The sequence below is a fragment of the Tursiops truncatus genome, chromosome 13 (genome assembly GCF_011762595.2).
Source record: "Tursiops truncatus isolate mTurTru1 chromosome 13, mTurTru1.mat.Y, whole genome shotgun sequence".
In the NCBI taxonomy this organism is placed as follows: Eukaryota; Metazoa; Chordata; class Mammalia; order Artiodactyla; family Delphinidae; genus Tursiops; species Tursiops truncatus.
In genome coordinates this window covers 73,088,434-73,102,422 of record NC_047046.1, presented here as the reverse complement: position 1 = coordinate 73,102,422, position 13,989 = coordinate 73,088,434, and positions in this window count along the sequence as shown.

Sequence of the window (13,989 nt, the reverse complement as noted above, 5' to 3'; positions counted from 1 at the left end):
GGAAGTGGTGGGAACATATAAATTTGCTTTCTGGAGAATAACATGCTCATAGTTTGGGCTACAGCAGGGATGGCCAGAGTCCCAAAATGTAGCCCTCAGTGTCTGAAACTGCAAATATATTTCTGATGTCAACGTGAACATCCTACTTTGCAATCTTCCTTGAAATCCAGTTATTTCTGGCATTTCACTATTACCTTCCATGGTCTTCTGAGCTCCTGGACAGATTGCAGGGGCGATTACCCTAGACTCCAGCCTTGGGGGCTTCCCTGGTGGTGCAGTGGTTAAGAATCTGCCTGACAATGCAGGGGACACAGGTTCGAGCCCTGGTCCGGGAAGATCCCACATGACACAGAGCAACTAAGCCCGAGTGCCACAACTACTGAGCCTGCACTCTAGAGCCCGCGAGCCACAACTACTGAGCCCGCATGCCTAGAGCCCGTGCTCCGCAACAAGAGAAGCCACCGCAATGAGAAGCCTGCGCACCTCAATGAAGAGTAGCCCCCGCTTGCCGCAACTAGAGAAAGCCTGCGCGCAGCAACAAAGACCCAACGCAGCCAAAAATAAAATAAGTAAATAAATTTATTTTAAAAATATTAAATTAGGCTCCAGACTTCCAGTTTATCTACTCCAGGGTTTCTCAGCGCTGTTCAGATTTGGGGCCAGATAGCTCTTTGTTGTGGGGTCTGTCCTGGACATTGTAAGGTATTTAGCAGCACCCCTGGCCTCTACTCAGTAGATGTTAGTAGCATGTCTCAGTGTGACAACCTAAAAGTCTGCAGACATTGCAGTATCTCCTTGGTGGGGGAAAATCACCCCCTGCTGGGGGGCTGACCTAGCCCAACTTCTCATCCTTAACTCCTTCCTTGCCAGGTGCTCCTGTGCTCTCACTTGAACGTCTCCAGTGCTGGAGAAGTCACTTCTCATTTTTGGAGACTACTGATGTTGGAAAACTCTTCCTTAGAGTGAACTTACTTCCTCATAGTGTCTCTCTAGCTTCCCCTCATCGTGTGGATCACGTGGTCCTCTTCTGCCCTGCCCGGTCCTCCTGACACCCCCTCATATTTACAGACCCCATCGTGCCTGCCGCATTCTCGTCGCTAGAAATTCTCTGTATAGTCAACGCTCACTCAGATGCAAGGACTGCGCCTCCTCTCCCATCCTGACTGATCTAAACATCCTCCAGTGTTCCCTTTATTTATTTATTACTTTTTTTTTTTTTTTTTTTTTTTGCGGTACGCGGGTCTCTCACTGTTGTGGCCTCTCCCGTTGCGGAGCACAGGCTCCGGACGCGCAGGCTCAGCAGCCATGGCTCACAGGCCCAGCAGCTCTGCGGCACATGGGATCTTCCCGCACCGGGGCACGAACCCATGTCCCCTGCATCGGCAGGCGGACTCTCAACCACTGCACCACCAGGGAAGCCCCGTACTACATCTTCTTTACCCATTCATCTTTTGATGGACTTTGAAGTTGCTTCCATATCTTGGCCATTGTAAATAGTGCGACTATGAACATAAGGGTGCATGTATCTTTTTGTGTTCCCTTTAAAGTTGAGAAAGTGAGAGACACGGGTGCTGAGCATTGATCAGAGGATCCAGTGAGCAAGGGGCACTATTTTCCAGAACTTTCCACAGGTATATGCCTATGTCACTTGGCTTCCTGGGGAAATGAAAGCTACTGTGCAAGCAGCCGCCTGTGCCAGGTCAAATGTGCCTGGAAGGCTGGAAGGCTTCCGATGTTGCCCCTACCCCTCAGGTAGCAGAGAGTTGAGCACCAAGGCAGCAGGAGGCCGAGGGCAGAGCTGGTGATGGTACAAAGGGCAGGGCAGTTCTGGGCTTGAGCGACTCTGGTTCTTTCTTCTAAGGACCTATCCACAGAGGCTGTGTTCCTCATCCTGCCACTCCCCTGGGATATTTGTAAGGACAAGAATAAAAAAGACCATGAATGTGAACCATTTTATAAACTCTGTGTGAAGAGCCAACTGCACACGTGGGACATGGGGTTATCTCCAAATCACCGTCCCCCCAGCCTGCCAACTTCTCCGGACCAGAGTCTCTCAACTCCAGGCAGGCCAGGCTGCAACCGAGTTTAGTAGCAAGTTCATAAGGAAAATATTATTCAGGAAAATCTCTGAAATTCCATTAGTTTAATCTGATTTGACTTATCGAATCAACATACATTTGTCTCTCTCTCGTACTCCTCTTGATGGCATCTAGCGCTGTGGCACCCAGGTATTCAGACCAGCACATTACATTACCGCAGAAACGAGGGTGTCTGGTGAGCCATGTACACACGTGGAGCCTCCCGGCACAGCCCCCTGGGAACACGGGGGAAGAGATGGGTCCTGATGGTAGAGCAGTGTCATGGGGCATGAGTGCCCGCTGCCAGCAGTGATGACGGTAATAGGTCAGCTCAAATGAACTATCTGGAAGTTGCTTAAGACCACTTATCATAGCACCAATGTTATAACAGTAAAAAATACAGGAAATATTTATAACAGTAACTTATAGATACAAACTAATGATAAACTACAGTTTCACAAAGGATTGTATACATTTTGCACGCTTGTCAGTCCTTTCTTTTAGGCAAAGTGCTCTTTTGATGACCAATAAATAACAGATACACACTCGAGTGAACTGTTTTCATACAATACGAAGAAGTTTTAATTTGATAAGTTAAATACTCCTTTCTACCAAAATTGGAATGTGAATCCAAGTTTAGTGTTGGTCCTCTTAAAGTTCAAAGTAGTGTGGACAGTTTGGTTGTCATTTAAGACAAAGGAGGGGATACTATATAGGTATCCAAGTACAGGCAAAGAGCAGTGCTCCAGAAGTCGAGAAGCTTAACTGTGCAACCCTCTTGTAGTCAATATCGTCTCTGCTAAAGTGAGAATTGCTTTGTATCAATATCTCATTTAATGCTTATTAATGAAGAGATGATTTTATTTTTCCCTTTTGCGGGGAGGAAGAGTCTTAGAGAATGTAAGCGCGTGTCCATGGTCAAGGAGCTGGCATTAGAAGCCTGGGAGTGTGGTGCACACAACTCTTCATTGCTAGCCCTTGTGCAGCAACTTGTACTTTGAGAGCCTAGAGCTTTACCTAATTTCACAGCTCTGTCTTACCTGTCTGCTTTAGTCAGGGTTCTCCAGAGAGACAGAACCAACAGGATGTGTGTATGTGTTTATATATGCAGATACAAACACACAGATATCCATATCTATAACTATATCAATTGATCGATTGATCAATAGATAGAGGTTTTAAAGAATTAATGGCGAAGGCTTGGCAAGACCAAATCTGATGGGGTAGACCAGCAGGCTGAAGACCCAGGGAAGAGCTGCAGAGTCCAAAGGCAGACTGCGGGCAGTATTCCTTTTTGCTTGGGGGAGTTCAGTCTTTTTCTCGTAAAGCCTTCAACTGATTGGATGAGGCCCACCCATATAATGGAAGGCAATCTGCTTTACTCAAAGTATACTGATTTCAATGTTAATCTCATCTAAAAAATACCTTCACAGAAACACCTAGAATAATGTTTTATCAAATATCTGGGTACTGGGACCTAGCCAAGTTGACACATAAAATTAACCATCATCCTGTCTCTCCCTGTTGTCAAATGTGGGTAACTGCCATGAATGCCCTCTAATCTCTAAGGCATTCTGCATTTCTTGTAAGTATTGGGCAAATGCCACTTTTCTTGAAGTTCTGCCCAATAAAGTTGGAATTTTCCAAAAGGAACTTGGCTAGGAACAAAGGAAACAAAAGGAAGAAGAAAAAGAAGAAGGAGGAGGAAGAAGAGGAGGGGTAGAAGGAAGAGGAAAAGATGAAAATGCAGACATAGATAGGATTTTAAAAACAAAAATCAACTTTACTGAGGTACCATTTACATATTAAAGTGCCCCATTTTAAGAGTATACTTTTTTGAGTTTTTAGAAATATATGCAACCACCACAATCAAGATCTGAACATTTCCATCACCCCCCAAAATTCCAGTAAATCACTGCTAAACTTTCTGTTCGTACGTATCAGTTTTGTCTTCTCTAGAACTTCATGTAAATGGCATTGTACAGTATGTTGTCGTTTGCATCTGGTGTCTTTCATTTACCATAAAGCTTTTGAGATTCAGGCACATCATTGCATGTACTCGATGTTGGTTCCTTTCTACTAATAAATAGTATTCCACTGTGTGGCTCTTTCTCAATTTGTTTCCTCATTCACCGGTATCCAGTTGATGGGTACTTGGGTTGTTCCCAATGGAGGGGGGGGGTTGGTTCTCTTTTGGTTTTTGTCTGTTTGTGTTTTGGCTATTATGAATAAAGCTGTATGAACATTCATGTCTTTGTGTAGACATATGTAACATCATTTCTCCTGAGTAAATACTGGGGAGTGAATTCCTTGGTGGTATAGTAATCATATGTTTCACTTTCTGAAAAGCTGCCCAGCATCCGCTCCTGGTACAGAAGCCAGTTCTCCGTGTTTGAATGATCCAGTTATTACTGTATGTTTGGGATGTCTCCAATTCTGACTTTGTTTACTGGCCAAAAATGCCTGGTAGATATTTACCCTGGTGAACATTCAAATCCCTCCATGAATGCTGGCCCCTGCAAAGGGATGGCTTTCCAGAACCCATTCCTACAGATTTGTGATTTAAGGTCCTTGGGAAACACTCTACTGAAAATCAACACTAGAAATCGGCACATCTTAGCTCTTTGCTGGCTTACACTTTAGCCAGAACATGTCAGCTGCTCAGACCAAGGCACTGCCGGAATCAGGTTGCTTGGCTGAGGGGAAAGGAAGAGAGAAGGAGGTCATTGTAGATACATATAGTTGCCTACCCAATGGCTGCTTCAACTCAGTCATAACAATCCTGTTTCCTGCTTTCCAAATCGCTTCCCAGGCAGGTGTGCTCATGTGACCCATTTTGGCCACGGGACCTTAGTGGAAGTCAGCTTGTGGTGGCTTCTGGGAAAGCTTCTGCCTTCATGGTGAAGGAACCTCCCACCTCCTTCCTGCCTTGAACGTAGACACTCCACCCAGCTCTGGCACCATCTTGCAACCATGAGAGAAAGACCAAGAAACACACAGAGACGTCAGCCCAGGCATTGCTGAAATGGGAAATCATCACCAGTATCTACTTCTGTCTTCTTGTTATTAGTGACAGATCAAGCCCTATTTGTTTAAGCCACTGTGAATAAGGTTTTTCTTACAGCCAAATAAATCCCTAACCAATATAGGGAGGTTCTGAAAAAGGAGACAGGAGCATATTGAAGGCAAATGTCATGTTTTTTTTGTTTGTTCTTTTTTTTCCTGCGGTACGCGGGCCTCTCACTGCTGCGGCCTCTCCCATTGCGGAGCACAGGCTCCGGACGCGCAGGCTCAGCGGCCACGGCTCACGGGCCCAGCTGCTCCGCGGCATGTGGGATCCTCGCATACCGGGACACGAACCCGCGTCCCCTGCATTGGCAGGCGGACCCTCAACCACTGCGCCACCAGGGAAGCCCTGTCATGTTTCTTTCACTAGAGCCAACAAACAGAATTTGCCTTCAAATAGAATTTACCACTTCTCTCAGATTTGCCAGGAATCTTCTAGGTTTTCTCACAGATTCCCCCTGTTACAGGTTGTTCCTCAAGGAATATGGGTTGATAATCCCCTCTCTGCCAGTTCCTGCCTGGCCCTGGGCAAAACACTTAACCTCTCTGTGCCTCAGTTTCCTCACTTGTAAAACATGGAAATCATAAGGATATTTTTTATTTTCTTTATTTTTATTTTTTAAATAAATTTATTTATTTTTGTTTGCATTGGGTCTTCGTTGCTGCGTGCGGGCTTTCTCTAGTTGTGGTGAGCGGGGGCTACTCTTCCTTGTGGTGCGCAGGCTTCTCATTGTGGTGGCTTCTCTTTGTTGCAGAGCACGGGCTCTAGGTACGCAGACTTCCGTAGTTGTGACACGGGGGCTCAGTAGTTGTGGCACACAGGCTTAGTTGCTCCGCGGCATGTGGGATCTTCCCGGAACAGGGCTCAAACCCATGTCTCCTGCATTGGTGGGCAGATTCTCAACCACTGCGCCACCAGGGAAGCCCAGGATATTTTTTAAAAGCTAGAAAAAAAACTGAAGCATTTTAAAGTGCTTTTATATTATTCTCTGTTATCAGGGAAAGAAGTCTTCTCCATTACACTGGTCTTTATCTTCCTCTTATATATTTTGTTAGGAGTGCTCTGTTCTTCGATATACATGTATATACATATATATGTATATGTTTAAGTAACAAAGTAATGTTCACCAGCCTTTGTTTTAAATTTTTTTTAACAAAATAAAGTCCTTATGACGGAATCTGGGCTATCTGTAGGAACTCAATAGGCGATGATGATGCAAAGCACTGAATCACCTTGCAGCCATTACTAGAGTATCAACTTCACCAGATTTCCATTTTCCTATAGCAAAACTCTATACCCCTGAACTAAGATTGCAGGGGCAGCAGATTCATACCTGCCACATCCCACTTCCTCTGCTGCAAAATCTCCTTCAGACACAATATGCTAAGTTATTAAGCCAACCTTCCAAGGTGTGTTAGAGGAATACCAAGTTTCCCTTTAGTTTATCCACAACCATCCCGACCTCTCCCTCCTGTGTGTTATCTGATTACACAGACCGTCAAGTGTGATCAAACCTGACCATGTAATGGCCTCCCTTTTCTCATTAAATTCCATCTCATTCAGTTCTGATGAAGATTCTCTAACGTCCAGGTCTTTGGTAATTTTAACTTTATCTTCTGCATTTGCTATTTGTCACTCATTTTGTATTATCTGCAAATTTAATCTAGGTCAAATTTACTTTCCCCTCTAGGTTGTTAATGAGCACTGTCTATTGGATAATACAGTTTCCTGTACTGAGCCCTCTGGGATCCTTGATTCTTATTCACATTCAGATCTAATTTAAGATGCCACTAATTTTTACTTCTACTGACCATTTGTCAACAAAACCCAAAACTATGTTACCGTCAAATCTCCCAGACCCTACTTCTTTAATTGCTCTATGAATTGCTTGGGTCAGATATTTCACATCAAATAAATGTTTAAATGATTTCCACTGAATTCCCCTGTGGGGTTTCAAGTCCATAATTGCGTTCAAAAATGGCTGTGCTGCTATTAGGGAGAATAATTTGAGGCTTTTGAATTTGCCTGGGTTGTTGTTCATTAGATTCTCTTCCACCATGCACAGACAGATCAATTTTCTTATTAAATTTCTTGAATTCTTACCTGGAATGGCAGGCAGACCATGAGAATACTCATTTCCTGAGTCATCATGTTGATGAATATTCCTCTGCTTCTGGAGTTTGGAACCTTCCCAGATCCCAAGATTCTGGTTCTCTCCACAGTATATGCGATGGTTTTGAGTACCCCCGAAAGCCTGAGATGTCCCCCAGTTCTGTTTAAGCACTGGAGTTTAATTACTCCTTATCCAGTTAGTAACTCATCGTTACATTATCTTCTAATCCAGTGGTTCTTGACCTTGGCCAGTTTTGCCCTGTTCCCCACCGCCATCCCTCTGTCCCCAGACACTGGCAATGCCTAGAGACATTTTCAGTTGTCACAACTCAGAGGTGGGTGGTGGAGGCAGAGCTACTGACATTGAGGGGGGTAGAAGCCAGGAATGTGGTTAATCATCTTAGAGTGGCTCTAAGTGTTTTCTGGCCCAAAATGTCAATAGTGCTGAGATTGAGAAACCTCATAAAATCTAAGCTATTCTCAAATCTGCCCCTCTCCTCCCCCCTCACCACCACCCAAGAAGGATGGAGTAGTTAACCTAGTTGAAGAGTGAAGAGACCTGTTCCCTCTGGCTGGTCACTTACCTCTCTGGACGGCCGCGTTAAGTTTGGTTGGGAGGGGGATTGAATTAGAGATAGCATATTTCTAAATCTCACTTCAGTTCTCTCCCTCCCTCCCTCCCTTCTTCCCATCCTCCTTTCTTCCTTCCTTCAACAAGTGCTTATTGGATGGCAGCCATGGGCCATGCACTTCCACAGACACTGTGGATACAGATGTTAACAAAACAGTTGAAATCCCTACCCAGTGTGAGCTGATGTTCTAGCTGGGGAGTGAGACAATACTCAAGAGAAGGCATTTCAAAGACCATTAAGAAAGAGAATGAAGAAAAAAGGGCAGGGTTCTGAGATCTGTACCATGACCACCCTATTTCACTGGCCTGAAAGCCAGTTTTTTTTTTATATTCAATTATAGTTGATTTACAATGTGTTAATTTCTGCTGTACAGCAAAGTGACTCCGTTATACATATATATACATTCTTCTTTTTATTTTATCCGGTTTTGAGGAAAAAGGCTAAGTGTTTTATTACAGAGGTGTCTGTTGTTGTTATTGCTAGAGTACAGCTATTTTTTGATTACATGCGCTAAGACATAGTTATTTTCCATGGAAAAGAAACCTTCCAGGCTAAACATGAATTTAAGCTATACTTCATCTGCAGAGCTACCATGATTTTTTTTAACATCCTTATTGGCGTATAATTGCTTTCCAATGGTGTGTTAGTTTCTGCTTTATAACAAAGTGAATCAGCTATACATATACATATATCCCCGTATCTCCTCCCTCTTGCGTCTCCCTCCCACCCTCCCTATCCCACCCCTCTAGGTGGTCACAAAGCACCGAGGCGATCTCCCTGTGCTATGCAGCTGCTTCCCACTAGCTATCGGTTTTACATTTGGCTGTGTATATATGTCCGTGCCACTCTCTTACTTTGTCGCAGCTTACCCTTCCCCCTCCCCGTGTCCTCAAGTCCATTCTCTACGTCTGTACCATGATTTTTATCTAGGCCATGCAAAAGCTTATGGAGACAGACACTAGGATTTGACACCTGGCTTTGCTACTTATGAGCTATGTGACCTTGAGCAAATTTCTTAATCTTTCTGATGCTTAGAGTTTAAGAAAATAACAACACCTATCTCATACAGTTACTGTAAGGATTTAATGAGTTGCTGTATAGAGAGTTCAGCACATTTCTCAGTACTTTGTAAAGCACTCACTTAAGGGCTTATGTTCATATGGGGGAGAAATCCTCACTCACATTTCAGCTGTCTTTGGCGTAGTGAACAACTACCCAGTTTTCCCTCTGGTAGTTACTGGGGGGCAGAGATTAAGTAATTACCACGAGGGTAAATGCCAAGGCCTCCCTTCCCCATGGTCATGGCTTTCCCTTTGATGAAGTCCTCCCTCAACAGTGGTGTCAAAGAGAAACAGAGGTGTATAGCAATTAAAGGTGACAAGACAGATTTTATTGAGACTACTGCAGTTGGGGAGAGACTTCAGTATAACATTGAGCCCAACACCACTAAAATAAGAGGTGGGAGACTTTCTAAACACTGGATTGTGCTAAAAGAAAAGTACTAGAGGATATATAAGGGGGGAGGTGAGGATATATAAGGGGGAGGTGAGGATATATAAGGGGGAGGTGAGGATATATAAGGGGGAGGTGAGGATATATAAGGGGGGAGGTGGTCAATGTGCTTAGGCCATCTGTGTTTGCTTATTGGCACTTATCCAGAGGAGAAACAGACTTCTCACATCTTTATGACAGGAGGTAGTTTGCAAATTGGAGCAAGGCACCCACCAAGTGAGGCCCCTCCCCTCCCACAAGACCAGGAGACATGGGTACTTCTCTCCCTGGATGTTTGCATTTCAAAGAGATGGCTCCCAGATCCTTGAGGAGACATTTCTGGGTGGTAGAAGGTTTACATCTCGAAGGAGCAGAGAAAGGATTTATAATTGTAAGTTTTCTAAAGTGACTGCTCTAAGAAAAAAGCTGTCAGGAACCTATAGTCAGGTTTTAGCCTGAAAAAACAATAAATCCCTTTGACAGTGTTGTTTCTTAGACAGGCATTTTAAGGGGCTGGGGTCATCCAAGCCACGTGGTCTTGAGCTGATAGAAGACCATGCTTGAGTTTGGTCAGCTCACTTAGTGTGGGGAGCTGGACAGAGTCATTTGTGGTAAGATTTTTGTGGTTCTCAGTGGACCTGTTGGGTCCTGTGGACCAAGAACTTTCTCTCCCAGGAGGAGAGTCTCAGGGTGTCTTGGGGTCCTGATTGAACTGATAAATATCTTCACCTTTCACTAATCCTCAGTCAACCAAGGGTGCAACCAGAGTCATCATCTGTTGATAGATGGCTTCTAGTTCAGAGAGAACATTTTTTAAAAAAATCAGTTTAAACATTCGTGCAAAGAAAAACAATTTGGAAGTGAATGCGGTTTAAAAAAAAAAGAAAGTTCTCCTCTCCCCCAAGTCTAGCTCCCTAGAATTGATCATTATTAATAGTTTGTCTGATACTTTATCTGAAAGCCTATCATGTGTCTATGAGGCAGGTAGTCTTACCGTTTCCAGTTTACAGATGAGAAAACCGAGGCCTCCTCCACGTGCTCATGCTGACCAGCTGGTGCGCAGTAGAGCAGGAGTTAGAGCCCAGGCGATCTGACCACAGGGTGTATACTCTTCCACACAACAGCATGCGTTGATGCTTTTCTTTTTTCTGATTTTCCACTGGGGTCACATTCTAGTCTGAAGCTTGCTTTATTCACTAAAAAGTATGCCAGGAATGTTTTCCTGTCACTACCTAGAAATCAACCTTCTCCTGAAGAAATATTATCCCTTTGTGTGAAGGTACTGTCATTGATTGTTATTGAAGTCACTGCCCGCTTGTTATTGCAAATGACATGGTGATAAACATCCTTGTGCGTGATCTTTGTACAGATCTGTATCTCTAAGGTAGAGCCCTAGGAATGGAATTTCTGTGTCTAAAGACACGCACATTTAGAATTTCCTGATCATTTCCAAATTGCCCAGAGGACACCTTTAAAATAGTGCTGTGTCACTGGGACCTGATGAGGCCTCACTTGTTTCACTTTTGTCTGAAATATTTGGCCTTTCACCAGGGATTTCACAGGTAAAGCAGTTGGTTTGCTGTCAGTAAATTGGTGTGCCAGGCCCAGTGTACCCGGGCAGACTCTCTAGAGTGCCTGTTTATATTGATTTTGAATTAAGATGAACAGTTAATCCTTCTGAATGGAGTGGGGGTTACAAACCTGGCTTCAGCTTGCCTAGAGGGGATCCAATCACCTTCCATAATTACTGAATAGTGGCATAAATTTAATTGCAACTCAGACTCTATTTCTCCCTTGGTGTTGAGTTTTACTTTTGATCTGAGGCTTAAATATCCTAAGAAAACAGGTTGAATTAACAGCAGAGCTGGCCATGAGGAAATTCTTTAATTCAAGCCCCAAATCCACGACCGTTTGAGTTTCCTGTGTATTCTAAAGAAGACGGATGAACCAATTTTAATTTACTTTAAGAATATGAATACCAAGGAATATCCTCCTAATTTAAAGCAGATGCTTTACTGTTTGGGTTTTTTTTTTTTTTTTTTTTTTTCAACCTCAGGCAAAATTATCCAGGAATGAGCTTGGGGATAGGAAGACGGTGGTGGCTTAATGCCGGTAATCTCATTGCTTTGCCATTAAAGTAGTAGGTATGGAAATGACAAAAAATGAAAGATGGAAACTGTCACATATTTGTCATCATTCAGCTCTCAACATGGTGGCTACCGTGACTTCCAAAGGACAGGGCTGATAAGATCTGAATATACTAGGATCTGACACCAAAGGACATGACTGTCCACACATGCTTGATGCAATGAAGGGAAATAGATAGAAAATGGAGTCAGAAAGCACACCAGCTCAAAGTCTTTTTTTTTTTTTAATATGTGGATTTATTACCTGATTTCTCAAAAGTTTGTAACCTTTTTTTTTTAAATTTATTTATTTTTGGCTGAGTTGGGGCTTTGTTGCTGCGCCTGGGCTTCCTCTACTTGTGGCGAGCTGGGGCTACTCTTTGTTGTGGTGTGTGGGCTTCTCATTGCAGAGCACGGGCTCTAGGCACACAGGCTTCAGTAGTTGTGGCTCATGGGCTCTAGAACGCAGGAGGCTCCGTAGCTGTGGTGCACGGGCTTCATTGCTCCGTGGCATGTGGGATCTTCCCAGCCCCCGGCTCGAACCCGTGTCCGTTGCATTGGCAGGAGGATTCTTAACCACTGCGCCACCATGGAAGCCCAAAAGTTTGTAATCTTTATGGAGAGCTAGGTTAAGTTATATTTTTATTAGCAGTAGAATTCTTTAGCCCTTTAAACAAGGAATGACCAAGCAGGAAAACTCCTATCCACTTGGTGAGACCCCAGTTTTCCTAACTCAGGTGTGGGCTTTGACCTGACAAGACCCCACCCAAGCATGTCCTGCCTATCCTTTCTGAGGTGTCGCCCTCCTCCTGGACAAGCTGCCTTGACATTCCTGCCCTTCCATGCCCTTCATTCCTTCCCCACCCCCTGAGAAATCAACATGTCTTTCACCACTCCTGGGAGCCCGACTCTGAATTTCGCCCTGTGAGGACCTTCCCAAGGTATGGCCTTGGCTGGGAATGACTCATCCCACGCCACACACAAGCACCTAATTCAGGGGAACAGGTCTCCCCCACTGAGTGATCCAGGCTCCCCGTTTTATTCCTGCTGTTCTGCTGTCAGGAATGCCCTCTCCGCTTGCTCTGGCTGCCCCAGCCCTGGAGTCCCTGCTACCAAAGCACCGTTAGTCCACAGGACCTGCCAGTTCAACCTGTCACCATCTTCTCATTGTTTGCTGGTACTTAATCTCCCCATCCCCATATACAGTATATGGCTTGAGGGCAGAGACCAGTCTCAACCTGGAATCTATTTAATTGGTATTTGGCCTGGAAATGAGGTTCCTTTCCTCAAGACAAAAATCCACAGATATGATTGGAAGCCGAGCCACCTGCTTCCGTAACTGGCAGCAGGATCATCCTTCACTGAGGTTGGTCGCCGTCCTGGACCCGCTCATGGGACCCGGAAGTGCCTCTGGGCAGGGCCTTGAGCCTGCGCATCCCTGTGTGTTCATTTGCCAGCCTTGGCTGCTGTGTTCCTTTCCTTTTCCCCTCTTTCTCCTTCTCTGCCTCTAAGCCCCTCAATCTCCTCTGAGTTCTCTTTTCATGTTCTCTTATATAAATTCTGCCATTTATGTGTTGAATGAATCTTTTACACTCATTTGCATGGGTGGACTCGTACCAGTTGCTATTTGTTGATGGTTTACAAACGTGACTGCACAAAAAATGCACTGGCTCCTTTGATCCCTACAAGGAAGGTGTAAACTGTAGTCCTCAATTTAAAGATTAAGAAGATGAGGCTCAAAAAGTGATAGAAATCACCTCAGAAGCAAATGTCAGAGCTGGGATGGATCCCAGGCCTCACAGAATCCAAAGCCTGTACTTCCACCTCTGTGTGGTGTCACCTCCCTTTGTGGGCCCTGCTGCGTTTTAAGCCTTATCTCAAATTGCCGTATAAAAGCATTTCTCTGCTACAGACATTTTAGGCATTGACCAAAAGAGAAATTACCTTTTTATGGGGAAGCAGAGGGGGACACAGAGAGGTCCCTGAAATGGGAATTGGCTAAGATTTGGAGGCTGCCCCCGAATCCCATGCTTTGCCAGACCCTTTTACACACAGGGCCCTGACCCACTAGGAAACCTGTCTGTCCTAGCAACCTGCCATCCTGGGGTTATAGGGGAACCTATGTCCTTTTCCATGATCTCCCTCAGCACCTGAGGCCCCCATGCCACCCCACACTCCCTAAGCACTGCTGGTTCCCTCCATTCCAACCCTCCTGGCAGCTGGTTCAAAATCAGTGCCCTCTTTCATCTTAAACCCAAACCCCCCTCTCATCTGAACCCAAGATTCCTGGCATCAAATATACATATGTGTGTGTGTGTGTGTGTGTGTGTGTGTGTGTGTGTGTGAGATTCCACATGTAACGATATTCCGTAGTTCCCATATATCAACACTAATATACTGCCCGCCTCACTCCCTCTCTGCCTCTCGTCTTATTTCTACCTTTGCCTGGGACAGTTCTCAGAGGGCCGCTGTCCTGACAGCAC